The sequence below is a fragment of the Dermacentor variabilis genome, chromosome 6 (assembly GCF_050947875.1).
Source record: "Dermacentor variabilis isolate Ectoservices chromosome 6, ASM5094787v1, whole genome shotgun sequence".
In the NCBI taxonomy this organism is placed as follows: domain Eukaryota; kingdom Metazoa; phylum Arthropoda; class Arachnida; order Ixodida; family Ixodidae; genus Dermacentor; species Dermacentor variabilis.
Window position 1 is genome coordinate 79,917,135 of NC_134573.1, and position 16,598 is coordinate 79,933,732.

General features: G+C 46.2%; 1 pseudogene; it reads right to left on the bottom strand.

The window, feature by feature from the left end:
* Window positions 1-16,131: 16,131 nt before the first annotated feature.
* On the bottom strand, window positions 16,132-16,305 carry LOC142586432 (U2 spliceosomal RNA; annotated as a pseudogene).
* Between the last annotated feature and the right edge of the window lie 293 nt (window positions 16,306-16,598).

Below are 16,598 nucleotides of genomic sequence, written 5' to 3' on the forward strand. Positions count from 1 at the left end.
CGCAGGAACAAGCCCTCGTCTTGCAGTGGAAATAAATAGGCTGATGATGTATATGATATCTCATTTCTCAGTTGTTCTTCCATCGATGTCATAATGTCGTCATAATGCATCCATGTCCTTGGAGTGGGACGATATCCGAGCACGTAGCACATAGCCAAAGCACGTGGAAGCGCACCGTTATTATGAAACGTGAATTATTACATTGCGAATCTTCGCCACTTTCACAATTCTATCTATCTATCTATCTATCTATCTATCTATCTATCTATCTATCTATCTATCTATCTATCTATCTATCTATCTATCTATCTACCTATCTATCTATCTATCTATCTATCTATCTCGATCTATATCTCGATCGATATCTATCTATCGATCGATCCTGACCTGAATATGGTTATAGGCGTGACTGGTAAGTCATAGCACATTCGCGTATGTCTTCGTGCTGTCTTGTTGATTCGTTAGCTTGGTATGTACCAAAATTGGCATACTATGAAAAGAGTGTATGACGAACATAAATGGTACTTTATGACATGAATGTCATGATATGCATGTCATCTTCGTCAGGAAACAGTTGCCTGCACCTTCGTGCTCTCATGGTCGTTTCCTTAACTTAATAGGCTCCCCGCACACTGCTTCGCATAACATCCATTCCCACAGGGCGTGGGATGTGCCGCTTTTTTATAATCCCTGCATGCATTTACTGTACAACCTACCAGACGTTGATAATATAAATTTTCTCATTTATGACATACACTCGGTTACTTGATCCAGAAAGTCTGTATGACGCCGATGCATTCATGATGAGGGCACAAGAACACCATGAAGACAACGGGCTACAAAAGTGTATGGTTACAATGGCGTGGCGACGAGTCTGTCAGGGAACCTGAATGACGATGACCGCATGACGAAAGCCGAATTATTATTTATTTATTTGTTTATTTATTTATTTATTGAATGCTTATTGAGTACAGGTGAGCATGCGGCTATGTACATTTTTGGTTTAACAAGTCCCATTACGTCGCCATGCCGATGGGCAAAGTGTGAACTTGTAACCCGTGATTTGAGTGTGCATATTCGGAATGGAAGATTCATGTGCCCAATGACATCATTACTAAAGTATAGACGGTTTCACTGACACGATAACAGGATCTGGAAGACCACGCCGGAAAATAACGCCAGTTGTTAGGTTGCCTCACTGCTCATAAAATCTATATTTAAGTTGTGATATAGGAGACATGAGCATTCCGCCTCAAGACTAATACAGAAAATTTTCGTATAACTTGCGGCGAGCTTGACATGTAAAATTCTCATTATGTATTAAGAAACATGTTGAAAATCTGCGGGCTTCCATTTTTACCCACTCCTGCTTCTCGATATCGCCGACAATAAATTTCTTGCTCGTTACATTTAGCGGGCAGCGGTAATGAGGTAAACCGGAAGCCATCTGGGGCCCAAGTTTGTAAATATTGAAAGGGTCTCTACTCGTCTGTATTTCTTCGGCGGTTTTCATTTAATACATCAGCATTTTACACAGGATACAAGTTTGTGACGCATTATAGTGGCTTCAAGGCTCTCTTTATCGTAAAAATAAAACAGCTCAAACCTTGTTTCTCACGCATCATGACGACGCTGCAAGGTGTAAATGAGACAAAAGCTGAAGTTTTTATGCACATCAGTGTGCTCACGACATTCATGTCGTATTATTCTAGATACTGCCCTCGAGTAAAGCACAATGCTTGAGTTCTTGTGGGATTTGAAACAGTGTCTTTGTATGGATAGTTGGAGGCCCCTTCGGGGATTCTAGGGAACTTTTTCTGAATAAGTGTAATACGAGGCAGAAGCTGCTTTTCTTTGCTTGAGGGCGTTGATGGTAATAATCAAAGAGGGAAATATTTTGCTATATCGAAACCAACGATAGGTGCCGAAGAAACATACACATTTTTTGCCACAATTGACGCTTCAAAGAAATCATACTTAAACCGGATTAGTGGCGCAATATATCTTTCACTTGAAATCATTTTGAAGGTGATAGAGATAACCAGTGGGGATTCCCAGCTAGCGCAGGGTGAATACTACACCTCATTGCTACTAGTCTCGAATGTCAGTCACATTTTCAACGTCCGCTCGTAAGAGAAATTGAAAATGAAAGGTCGCTCAAGCACATTCAAAAATAGCAGTCAGCACACCGGTCATCGCCCTCGTCAGGTGGCTTACCTCAAGTGGATGACACTGTTTGTATAAAAAGTGGCAACGGAGATTTCATGATTCAAGTTTTAATTACTCCGGGAAAGCCGCACGCCACAATTGTGCATTTGAAGCCGTTACGCTGCTAAATCACGTGTGGTTAGGAAACATCCTGGACATGCGCAACCTTCCAAATGTCCGTGACCTTCGAGATATCACATATAAACTTTAAGTTTGCACATAGAAAGCAGTCACATAGATAAGAAAGATAGTGAGCAGGCAGCTGCAGCCAGCAGGGGTGCAATGCACGGCCGGCTCTAGAAGTGAGAGGGTGCATAGAAAAACACTTGTTCTGCCAAGCGCAGGATACAGTAATAGGGAGGGGCATGATGAGGGAAGGAAGAAGAGATAAAACAGAAAAGGGTTGAGAGAAGCGCAAGTACAACCCATGCACCTGTGTTGCCAGCTCCTTAGGCGCCACTTAGCGTCCTGTAAATGTTCAGCAAATTACCACAAAATGACAGGAAAATACCAAGCTAAAATTGGGAATCAAAATAGATCGCCTTCAAAAATGAATTACCATGTGTGTGCACATGACCATCCTGAAGCCAATGTGAATCACTGTCGCACACGGTAAACGAAATTGTCTGCTTAAAGTGAAGTCCGCTCTGTGCCGTAGAGGTACCATCCAATATATTATGACTTAATGCTTAAGTTACACGCCATGAGGAAAAGAATGCACTGACTGCCAACCTTGCCTGTTAAAATATTCAGGGACTATGACATACTTTACACGAACCTTCAGTAACATAGCTCAAAAGTAGCGAGGTAAAGCCGGCCATGAGCACGGGGCGTAAATGATGTAGCAACTGAACTCATTTATAAGGATGATGTCCGACAGGTGGCGCTCGATCAGCAGACGAGCATCATTGAGCGGGCAATAAATTTCCGGCCGAATGCAGCACCTATTTGTGCGAGTTGAGCGTGGGTCAATCACTTCTGTACATATTTCAGCGCTACGTCGATGACCACTAACTGAGCAGTTGTTACTGAGGCTTGGTATCTCATACGGATGATACTTCCTGCTAATGTTTACGGGGAGAAGACTGCATTAGATGTACTTTGAAGGTTCTACATTGAGGAGTCAGAGTACACATTTAGGTGAGCAGGAAGTTCTGAGATGGAAACTATTTATATGACGAAAAGATTCTTTGACGTTAAAGGTAACATTATCCCGAAGTGCTTAAGGTGCCCATTCAGGAATAATTTAGGAGAAACAACCACGCGTCTTGCAAAGCAATTTAAATCTAGAATACACAAAAGGGGCGCAGTCTAACTATTTCTTCTCAACAAACGTGAATTACGTACTGATAAACTTGAGTTTCGTGATTGCAACTTGTAATCTAAAGTTATTAATTGAAAATGCATTAAATATTGCTATTACTAAGTACACGCTATTATTACAGGCACAAGTAAGTTCCGTCTTTTTCACATTTGAAACAGAAAACGCGAAGGAAGGCTATGCGCACTCAGGTGAAGATATGCCACCCACTGTGAATGCGCAGCCGCTATAGTGTTGGGCTTCTAAGCGCAAGGTAGCGGCATGAAATCCGGCAACGGTGGCCGCATTTCAATGGACGTGTTGAAACACCCGTGTTCTTAGATATAGGTGTACGGTAAATAATACCAGATGGTAAAAATTTTCCGGATTCTCTTACAACGGCGTGCCTCATAATAAGATCGTGAGTTTGGCAAGTGTAACCTCATAATTTAAGGTGAAAATAGTTTGCTACGAGAAAGAAATGTCTCATTTGCCTTTCGGATCTCACTTAAACCTGTAGTCAAATAGAAAGAGATGTTTGATTGTAGAACGGTAAACCTGAGAATCTCTTAGAAAGTATTCCTCTGAGGCAGCATTGTTTCGACGTCCAAGTGGTCACTGACGACAACCTGTCATTTCCACTCCAGCTCCAGTCAACATGAACCGTGTGTTGGGAATGGACCTCCTCGCTGCTGTTGCTGTTGCCATAGGTACTTATAGCATGCGGAATTCCTGTATATTTATCAGCGATGTTATTTTATTAGTACAGAATATATTTGAATATATTCCTCAATTTCATTTTTATGTGTAGTGCTAGTTCCAATGCTCATTGATAAGTCTTGCCTATTCATAGCATAAGTGCGAATACTGACAACTATATATGCTCTTCTAAAGGCAGCGGTTTCGTGCATTTATATGCACTGTAACTGGTGGCATGGTGCCTCTCAAATCTGCCTTTCTCCTGACTCCCTCAGCTATGCTCCTAACACCATGGAACGGTGCTGCTTAAATAACTGATATATTGAATAATTGACTGATTGCTTGTTTTCGCGATCGATTGATACGGATATTCCTGTAAGAAAGCATTCCGTTGACTAACGCCTACATTTTTCATGAGACAAAGTCTTGTAATAATGAATGGAGACCTAACTTACTAACTTATCCTTGTACCGCAATCTGCGTTTCCAGCTATAATCGTCATGGCCCCCAATGAAGCCGCCGCTTTGGGCGGCGGTGTTGGAGGTACTGATGGAATCATGCTTGGTCGAAAGAAGTGAATCAGCACGGACAGGAGATGAAGGAGCTTCGCGTTTTATTGGGACATCGCCGACATGTCATCCAATAAATTGCTCAAATAAGCAAAATCGAAGGCGGTTTGTATGTCTCGGAACCACATGTTACCTCAAGGAACAATGCCTAGACCGACTACTATGAAAAGAAATACTAGAACTAGTTCGTCCAACTAGAGTATATAAGGACGGACAACCATAAAAATTTTCTTAAGAAACAATTCTTGGTTTGAGAAATAGTTCAGCTGAACGTTCAACCTTTGAGAATTGCGTCTAACGAATCACTGATATTACTATAGGATTTGCGCTATTTTTACTGCAATAAACTTATTATTTTCAAAATATGACAAAGATTTTCAGTATTGACATTTTTGAGGTGAGTGGTATTATCCAATTCGACGCCGTAAAGGTGCGCCTGTCGTTTTCAAGCATACCTCCAACAGTTCCGCCTAAAGCGACAGCTTTAGGCACAATTGTTGAACTTATTGGCGGAATCAATGCTGCAGGCAAGAATTCAGTCAGCACTCGCAAAGGGTGAAACGGCTTCAAGTTCCATAATGGCAACACGGACATCCCATGCAATAAAGTGCACAAATAAGCAAAATCGGAATAGTATTTGATGTTCTCACACCCCGTGTTACTTTAAACGAAGAATACCTAGACCTGCCACTATTACAAGAAATACTAGAAGTGGCTCGTCCGAGGGGAGTAAATTGGAAAAAATAGCCGCAGAAAGTTACATCAGAAAATACTGATGGGTTTAGAAATATTTTCGTTGAACGATCGAATTCTGAGCATTCCACTCAACATATCAAAGGTTTCACTATGGTATTTGTGGTATTTCTACTGCAATAAAATGAGTATGTGACAACCGTCCTTCATTTCGCTGTTCCCACCATGTGTCACTGCCCTTGCTCCAGAAATCAAGTTTGCCTCATGGTGGGGGTCATTGCACACTGCTCTTTCATGAATCCGAGCCTCTGTCCCACAGGGGCGCCATCATTTGCACTCGGAAAACCTGCTTTCACTTATAAATAAAGTCAGTCTACTCTCCGTTATCAATGTGTCAAAACGTATATTCTTTGCCTCCGTCATGGTGAGCTCCGACCAAGTGGTGACCGAAGACATCTACGTTTCTTTTGCGAACACTAGCCATGAACCATGCTGCTCCTACTCCTGCTGAAATAGATTACGCCACAATGACGCCTTCTGTTGTCGCTACAAAGCATCAGTTTCCCAGTTTTCGACCCAAGAAGGTCCATAGAAGTAGAGGCCCGTTTTCAGCGCCGGCACATCACTTCACAGACAGCAAAGAACATGTACGTCGTCGCCGCGCAATCCTCCGACATTGCCGAGGCCATAAAGGACTTGCTAGTGGGTATGCCTTTGGCCAAAGATAACAAGGACCTCAAGTGCACGCTCGTACAGTAGTTTGAGCCATCGCAACAATGTAGGCTCCAACAGCTCCTATCCGAGGAACTCGGCGACCAACGACGGCCACAACTGCTCCACCGTTTGCGTCCGTTATGGGTTAACGCTTCACGAACAAGAGATAGCTTCCAAGTTTCCACGATCTGTTCTTGCAACGCCTCCCACAGTCCACAAGCATGCTACTGGCGGGTTTCGTGGAGACGAGCCTCGATCGGCTAACTGCTTTGCTGACCGCATATGTGAGTGCTAATCTGCGGCACTGTTGCTATCGCCCCTGCGATAGTCTCAGGAAACCTACTGTTGCGCCTGCAAGAAACAGTCGACAGCCCCACGAGTGCACTCAATAAGCTGACAACGTGTGCAACACTGGCGACTGACTTTGGCGCAACCATTCGCCTTCACAGTCTCGCTGCGCACCGTGAGAATCGCTGCGGCAGTTGTGCTGGTAGCACCGTCGATTTCGCCAACCAGCAAGTCGCTTCACCCAGCAATGTTCTTAGGCGGGAAGCGCACAGGCCAGTCGCTAACGACGGCATGTGACGTTGTTTGAAATTTCACATGCGGAAAGAAATTGTTCGACTAGGGCAACGTTTGTGTAATCCGACTTGATTGGTGCTACAAAGTGCATGGACCTTTCCACACATAATTTTCCTAAAAGTGTGTGCAGCACTTTGGCATGGTCTTATCTGAAACGCATGTGCATTTTTTGCTCAATAAGTCTTTTTTATCTCACAATTTTCTCGTTTTCTAACAGTGTTCACTGAGTCGCCAATTTATAGCCCTCTAAAGTACAACTACTGCAGCCTGCTGGTCAGACACATAAGCATTACGTATTCTATGTACGCCATGCTCAGCCTCAATCACAACTTCTCAGTTGTCTACCGCACAACGCTGATATACACACAGGAGGAATTCACAGCGTGTAAATATGCTCTCCTAACGGACTCAGCAAAGCGCCTAATCACCCACAGTTAGCAGACAGTGAAATCTCTCTTTATGACTCGTCTGCTCAAGTTTATTATGGATGAACTGAACGCACTGGGCAATGAGCATAGTGCTGCTGAAAGAGAAGGAGACGAGAATATTTGCTCCCCCGTTTCGCCATATTACCAACCTCTTTAAGCCTAACGCTACAACCTAGAACTAGTGCTGCTAGGCAAACACCCCTGTTGTATTTGGTGGAGCTGCTGGTTTCTCTGCGACATCCTGGAACTCCGTAGTCAGACGCTACCACCAGTTATTTCAATGGATGTACCGGGACCGTCACAGGCTGCTGCTTCCGTCCACCGGCCGTCGTATCCTCTGGCGTCATCCAGCAGCGCGATCCGGCTATATTTAGCGGCACAGACGACCTCGACGTGGAAGATTGGCTTGCCGAATATGACCATGTTAGCGCCTATAATAAGTGATACGACCGCGCCAATCTCACAAATGTCATCTTTTACTTGACTGACGTCGCAAGCCTATGGTTCCACAATTGTGAAGCCGATTTTACGACCTGGTCGGCTTTCACGTAAAGTTTGGCAGAGGTCTTCGGACGTCCCGCTGTTCGCCGGCTTCGCGCTGAGCAGCGCTTGCGTGGTCGAGCTCAACGCCAGGACGAGACCTTCTGCAGTTATATTGAAGATGTGCTCTCACTCTGCAAGCGCGTCAATTCGTCTATGGATGAATCTGACAAGATAGAGAACTTTATGAAAGGTATCGATCACCATGCCTTCCAGATGCTCTTGCGAAGAGTTCCCGGACGATTGCCTAGGTCATACAGCTTTGTCAGCAGTACGACGAGCTGTACAAGCAGCGTGCACCAACGCGCGGTGCTCATCAGGACACCGCGGATCTATCTCCCTTGAATTTCGGCCGCGACGTTGCCGACATCTCCGTTTTAATGCCAGGGATAAAGCAGTTCATCCATCAGGAAGTCGCACGCCAACTCCCTCTGGCAAACGGAACACCCGAACCGTCGACAACCATGGCTCCTTCACTTTGTCACGTCATTCAGACGCAAGTTGCCACGGCGCTGCCCCTCCTCTGCCGCCTGCAGCTGAACCACTAACTTACGCTGACGTTGTCCCCCGGCCTTACACTCATCCGGCTCCTGATGCCTACCGGGCCACCGGCATTATCCATGCGCCGCCGCCATCTGCGCGTCGGATTGCCGTCTCTTACTCGGCCGCTATAGCCTCTGTCGTGAACCTGTGGCGTGTACCCGATAACCGGCCAATGTTCTATTACTGACAGTTTCCGGGCCACGTAGCACGATTCTGCCGCCCTCGCAGCCACGGCATATCATCCTCAAACTAATGGGATGACAGCACGTTTTAACCGCACCTCTGTCGACATGTTGGCCATGTATGTTTCATCTGACCACTCGAATTGAGATCGCATTCTGCCTTTCGTCACCTACGCTTACAATACGATCACGTAAAGCACCACTGAGTTCTCCCCGTTTTTTCTCCTTTACGGACACGAACCTTCATGTATTATGGACACGATTCTACCTCACCGGCCGGATGGTTCGGAGTGGACGACCGTATCTAGAGCGGCTGCTTACGCCGAAGAATGTCACCCGCTCGCTCATTAGTTCACATCCCAGGACCAGTGGCGCCTAAAGCATCGCCACGATTCATCCACTATGGCTACGTGCTTCGCTCCTTGGTCACTGGTCTGGTTGTGGGTACCCCCTACTCCTCCAGGCCTTTCCTCCAAGCTGTTCTCCAAGTACCGCGGTTCTTATCGGGTACTGAAACAAACATCTGTGATCAACTACCTCGCGGAACCAATGGAAGCGCTTTCCGACGAGCGTCGTCGCAACCAGGAAATTGTTCCCTTCTCCCGGCTCAAGCGGTGCCATCCCTGTGTTCTCCTGTCCTTAGGTCACCAGGATGGCTGCTCTTTATATGGGGAGTGATTGTACTGGAGGCACTGGGCAGGTGGTATAGTGTTGCTGACAGAGAAGACGACGAGAATTGCTTGCTTCCCCCTTTCGTTATAGTACGTATTTGTTTAAGCCTACCGCTAAGACCTAGAACTAGTGCTTCTGGGAAAACACCCCCGTTGTACGGAAAGTATCCGTAATTTGACAGCCAATATCACGGCACGTGGGCATTGCCGTGAATGAAGACGCCGACGGGCAAAGATTACGGACAGATGAGTGCCGCATTCGCCAAGACCAGTCATGTCTGCTCAATGATGATGAGTTTCAGTTTGAATATATCCTCGACGCGTTCATGGCCGTAGTTTAACACGCCGCCTTAGAGCTATGTTATCGATGGGTCATGACGGGTATGTACACGGCGGTTGAGTGGTTTCACAGTCAAGGGCCGTGCTCAGTGCATTCTGTTCCTTCTGCGGTGCAACATATACAATTATCCGTAATATATTGCACGGGACCTTCTACCACACGCTGCCGACTGGTACTTTGAGCAGACGACAACTAACTTTGCTTACCATATGCGACAGCGACTGACAATGAAAGTGATGCCTGTTTAACTCGTGACAACCATGCATGAGTTATTTTCTTTGTTTCTCAAAGCTAGTTTATTGCATTTTCCTTCTGCACTCACCATGCTCTTGCCTCTTACACTCTACTGTTTTTTCCGCACTATTCATTTTCTATGCACACTTTCGCTTCTATAGCCGGACTGCGTTGCTACCTTACTGGTAACAACTGCTAGCTAGCTCTCTTTCTCATCAATGCCTTTTATTTTTGCATGAAAACATAATATTATTGTAATAATATTATTATTGAGAACGATTCTTCACACATCAAGGACATCTATCTGGAAAGTGGCGCAAGTAACGGGATTTCTACTAATCAGGCATAATGTTGAAACTGCGGTTTCAAATAAAGTGCAACACGATCTTCCCTGGACTAATTAAAAAGTTAAGCCATAAATTCTTTCACATTCCCACCTGGATTTACATTTTGCATAGAAAAGGTGTCCTCTTCTAGTGACCAACCTGACGAGGCCTAATACCGCTGTATGCTAAATGCTGTTTTCAAAGAGCCTGACTGAATAAAAGTTTCATTGACGTAAGGGCGGATGGTAAAAATCCGACTTACACGCAAGCGTAGTACTTGCCAATAGTAGTGTTTATGAGGCATAAGCTATCTATAGGCAGCTTCCGCCTTCCCCACCATCAAAATAATTTTCAAATGCCGATTTACCACCCGAGTAATACAGTTTAAAAATCATTTGCATGAAACGACGACAGTGACAAAGAAAATTTATGTACCTTATCATAACGAAATGTTTCCCTCTGCGTTTATTGTCATCAGCTTCCTCAAGCAAAGAAAGACAGCAGTCAAGCATTACCGTTTTTTTTTCTTGAACGGTGTAGTTTTTGCATTCTGACCGACCACAAGGCGTCAACTTCCGTTTTGAAGCGGAAAAGTTCCTCGTACTCAGGACGTGAGCTTTGACAACTTTCATTTATCTCCAAGTTTTCTACCGACATCCACCACATCTCTTCGACCAAAAATCAGTCAGTTGAGGCCTTGTCCCGTATCGGCGCATTGCCTGCTGTCCCTGCGGCTTTCAAGACTGTTGCCTCGGCCGACCAAAACGATCCCTAGCAGCGCGAATTTAGCGAAAAAGAACCGTCGCTACAGATTGTGAAAATGCCGCTTTCCGACACAAGTCCATTGGTAACGTGAGAGACATCGCAGGCCGCTCCTCATCCGTTCGTACCCCATCAGTTTCGCCGGCCAATGTTCGGTTCCCGTCACAGGCTAAGCCACCCCGGCATCCGAGCGACACAGAGGCTAATCACAGATGGCTTCCTCTGGCCAGAGATCAACAAAGACGTTCAAAGCTGGGCAAGGAGTTGCCAAGTTTTTCAAGCCTGTCAAGCCGTTAAAATCACCCAGCACAAGCGTTCAGCGGTGCAAGTGTTTCGACCACCAGAGACCCCTTTCTATTACGTGCATTTACACTTCTGCCCTGCCAGCGTTTCAGGTACCTCCTCAGGTGTATGGACTGGTTCTCAAGGTGGCCTCAGGCACCGCCTCTATAGTACATAAGAGCGTTGACTTTCAACAACGTTTATTTGAAAGAAACGCGGCTTCTTATACCATTGCCCACACGTGTCGCACTCACCTGATCGCACATCATGCGAAACACGCATTTCCTCTTTTTGTTCCACTCAACATAGTGGTTGTACGTGCAAAATGTCAACTTCTTTTTTTTTGCCAGTAACAATGACCGCGCGATAACACATTGGTCACGAAGTCTGGTATTCTCGGCTGCCTCAATTATCTCTCGAACCAGCTGGTCACTGTGTTTCTTCAGCACTTCACAGCGTCTGAATTCTGCGACGCAAGCTTTACAGGGGCAATCCCTGACATGGATACCTAGATTCCTATTACCCTGCTCGACGCTATGTTTATGTTTCTTTAGTCTATGTAAAGGTTCTTAAAAGACAATTACAGCACTGACTTTGCAGCATGCACTGTCGACGTTAAAGATTTATATTATTCGATCCCGCAAGATGGATATTGGAGTGTGTGGAATAATGTATAGATGCAAACGGTGCTGTCGTTTTTCAGAATGCCTGCGGGGTCTCAACTGGTGGGTTACTGGAACACCTTTCCGTATATTTGAAGTCCACTCGTGTTATGTGGGAGGGGAAAGTATACCTCCAGAAACGCGGCGTCTGTGTAGGGTCATGTATTGCGCTAGCACTTAGCAATTTGTACCTTGTCCAGAAAGAGAGAATAATTCAGAATGCCCTGACCAGAACAAGCGTCAGGAGAGTCGTTAGGTTGACTATTACTTACTTTTGTATGATGGCTCTGGCCCGAATTCAAATGACTCAGTTTCGGAGGCAATAACATGCTTTAGTCATGCACTTCAGCCGCTTAATGTTAACCACGAGTTCCCCAAGCAAATGTCTTTGAGATTCCTTGATCTCAGACTCAAGCTCTCCAGGGGGAACGTCTGCTGAGCCTGCGAACCCAGAGGCAACAAGGCGCCACTGCCATTCCAATCAACGCATTCAAACCTGGCGAAGAGAGCAATAGCAAACCTTTGTCTAACAAATGCGCTTAAATAATCGTGCATCCACGCGATGGAACAAAGTTTTAGTCGGCACGTTGACCGCCTTACTAGGGCTGGTTACCCGTCACACCTTTCTCTGTCTGCTGCAGAAAAAATGAGCAAGAAGCTGAAACTCGAACGTATCCATGGGGAGCAAGGTGGTGAGAAGCCAAAAATGAAATAAAAGCGAAGGACCATTGCCCTGCCATGCGTGCACAACTTATCCCAGCGTTTGATGAAGATTGGGTGAAAAGCTGGAGTTAGTGTAGTGCTTACTACCCCGGAAAAATTGAGAAGCCTCTGCCGACGCGTCAATGCAAAAGAGCCGTTAAACCAGCGAGGGTTCACGATATATCACCAGAATCGTACTGAGAAGGGTTTGGAGTAATGATCGATGGCCAATACCCAGCAACCTTCGGTTTGCAGATGACATTGTTCTGTTCAGCAACACTGGAGACGATTTACAACAAATGATTCATGACATTAAAAGAGAGAGTGTAAGAGCAGGGTTGAAGATTATTATGCAGAAGACAAAGATAATGACGAATAGCGGGGCAAGGCAATAAGATTTCAGGATGACCAGTCAGGCTCTATAGTCTGTGAAGGAGTACGTTTACCTAGATCAATTAATCCCAGGGAAATCTGACGATGAGAAGGAAATTCACAGAAGAATAAAAATGGGTTGGAGTTCATACCTAAGACACTATCAGCTCCTGACTGGAAGCTTGCCATTATCATTGAAAAGCAAAGTGTACAATCAGTGCATTTTACCGGTGCCGACATAGGGCACCAAAATTTTGAGAGTGGCAAAGAAGTTTGAGAACAGATTAAGGACGGCGCAAAGAGCGATGGATTGTAGAATGCTAGGCATAAGGTTAAGGGACAGAAATAGAGCGGTTTATATTGGAGAGCAAACATGCATAGCCGAAATTCTAATTGACATGACGAGAAATAAATGGAGCTGGGCAGGTAATGTAATGCACAGGTTAGATAACCGGTGGAAGATTCGGGTTACAGAATGGGCGCCAAGAGGAGGCAAGCGCAGTCGAGAACGGCACAAGACTAGGGGGGGCCGATTAAATTAGGAAATTCGCTGGCACTACTGAGAACAGGTTGGCGCAGGACAGGGGTAATGCGAGATAGCAGGGAGAGGCCTTTGTCCTGCACAGGATATAAAATAGGCTGCTTCTGCTGCTGATAGTGGTGATCTGTGACATTCATCTCGGAGAATTGCGCCTGCAGTGCCGTTGTGCACTATGCCGTCATGTTTTCTTGCATCTGCGTATTGTGCTAGTGCATTCGTTGCAGCAAATGTTGAGGAAGTTGATGCTACCATCGAGCGTTTGCGGAAGAACAAGTGCTTTAGCGGATAGCTGCCGCTGTCTTGAGCCTTTTTCCATGAAAGGGGTCCGATGGAGGAGACAACGGTAGAGTTGATGAAGCGTCGAAGTATCGCAGTAACGTCGCTACAGCACACATACTTGAATTTTCTTTTGCGAGCGTTTCGACCGTCGTACATGAGTTCATCCATTGTATTAGGCTGCGTTTCCTCTTGAATGACAGGAACTGGTGTTACGCGAAGAAGGCTTGTAATACCTCGCATTTTCTCTCAGTTAACAGTTTCGTGCCGGCTGCAGTCTGTGATAGTGAGGCGTATGAATTTTGGCTTGAGAGACAACTCTTGGTTGCAAACTGGTGTCAGTCAAGACACTAGACATACGGATACCAGTGACACCACCCTTTCAGACAATATGGTAGATCATGTGTGGACTGCTAATGGTTTTCTGGTGGTTAGAGCGTGCGCTTGAGGGGGCATAGCCTGATTTGTGGATTTCCAACCATTCGACGGGGATTTCTGAGGGAGCTCGGCCGTTTGTCCAAGTTCAAATTTATGCATGTGAGCAACAGACTGTGCCAGTGTCTTTGGTTGATAAAAGACGCAAATGTTTTTCTGGTGGCCGAGAGGGCGAAGGAAATGGCTGAGCATCGGATAAATGTTCTGTGCAGATAAGTCTGTAGTCCGGTTTCCTAACAACGCAAATATGAATGTCTTAGCCACAGTGTCAGTTCATCTGCGCAAATAGAAAAGTATACGCCTGGTGGTCATGCCCGGCCCAATATCAAGTCGAATGCAGAGCCCTACGGCACACAACCCCCACATTCAACTATAAAGTGCCCACCGCAATCATTATTTATGTGAGCCGAAAAGAAAAGGTGATCTGGGAAAGACGCCACAATGTGGAACATCTTGGGTGGAAAGGGCAGATGGTGAGTTAGTGAGCGAGCGAGTGAGTGAGTGAAATAACGTTATTTGGTCCAGAGAAGACGCACCTAGGGACCGCCAAGTGGAGCTTTACGACCCGATCTCGGGCACACTGCACGACCAGGGTTTAGTGGTGGAGTTCAGGGATGCCCGATAGCGCAGCCCACCTATTCTCGCTGAAGCAGGAGCCGATGGCTTGACACTTCCACAACACATGATCGAATGTTGCCTTTAGTACACAGGCAGGGCAGTCAGCACTCCGATACCTTTCAGGGTATCGGTATCAGTATCAGTATTCAGTATCAGGGTATCAGGGTCAAGGATGGGGTACGCCCGGGCTTGTAAAAGTCGAAGGGTCAGCGCCCGTGCCATGCATAAGGCAGGAGGCGGGAGGGGGAATACCCGTCTTGACAGATAGTATGTGTGGTAATTTCATTAAACTTCAACAAGCGTTCCACGGGGGTCAGGGGGACTGCGGAGGCGGCGCGGTCAATTGAGTCTTCGTGCGGCTTCATGTGGAAGAGCATTCATTCCACCCAAAGTGCTCGGAAAACCAAGTGACAGAATACGGTGAGATACCGTTGGTACTTTAAGAAATGCGGAGGGCCTGAGAGGGAGAACATCACGGTTTGGTAGTCCTCAATGGCTCCCTTGTAGTTGATATATAATAATAATATAATGATTTATTTCCACCAACAACGCAAATGTGAATATCTGAGCCACAGTGTTGCCTCTCTGCGACCATCGAGCACAGCCAGCGCGATAGCATCCTGCTCGCCTACGACGGGTTTCGAAGTACTTACTGCAGCGCAACAAGTGAGCCTGGTATTGCAGTCGACGATGGAGACGGTGAATGCCACACGTTGCGCATATGCTGGGGCATCCACGAAGCTTGCCTCAGTGTGGTTGTTACAGACAAGCTCGAGCAGAGCTGTACTCTTGGCACGACGTCTGCCGACGTTGCTTGCGGGGTGCATATTGTATGCAAGGGACGCGATGTGCAGTTGAGACCTGATGTCGCTGCGAATCCGCAGGGCGCCAGGGCACTGGTCGAGAGGGTTGAGGCCCATGTCATTGAGTAGCCGGATAGCCTGAGCAGCTCTGAGCGCTCTTGCGCCTAAATTATTTTTCGGGAGTGTTGTTCACACGGAGCTCGAACAGGTTTTCGGTGTGAGTGCTTGCAGATAAGCCGAGGCAAGCTCAAAGAACTTTCTGATGAGGGAATTGAGCTTGGTCATCTCTGCAACATGCCAATTATGCATGGGCGCCGAGTATGAAAGCTGTCAGAGTGGCACAACATTTATACACGATGGTTTGAGTGTGGTTGGTTCGATCACTTCCGATCACTACATGACAGATATGGCCCAAGTCGTCTTGTGTGCTCGAGTGCGATCGAAAACCAATTTGGGCCATCTCGTGATGTCATTTATAATTCTTCAGGCGCCGGTAAGGCATGTTACAGCATGCGTTTGATAAGTTAACATAACGTGGAAGTTACTGCTTTCAACCCAAGGTTAGACAGTCTGTGTGCGGACTTTCAGAGTTTCGGTATAAGCAGCCCGGCAGCAAGCTACCATGATCTGGGGTCAACGTCCGTCGAATAAAAAGAAGGCCGATCCCGAAGATAGTCCAATTCCAGGCCGACCCGCAGAGGAGGTGAAGCAAGCTTCCATAGCTCCCTCACTTGCCAATATCAATTTAATATCGTGGGTAAATACAACCCGCCTCATATTTTAAGCTGACGAGAAAAGATACACTTTAACCCGCGTCAGTCATGTCTACGTTCCAAGCGCTTGTGTATCTCCTTTCGTTTTCTTCCGCTGTCCCTTGCTGGCGGTCCCGTCGAAACGTCACGCGTGTCTACACTCAAAATATTTTCAGGCGTATTAAATGTCAAACGCCTCCTCGGCGTCGTAAACTTCGTTTTGGGCATCATCTGAGTGAAGTGAGTGAGTGAATAAACATTTATTGGGTCTAGCAAAACCCGATAAAAAGTTCACCTGGCTAATCCCACGACAGGACTGACAGATCTAGCCGACCGCCCAGATCGCGGGCGTGCTGGACGGCCA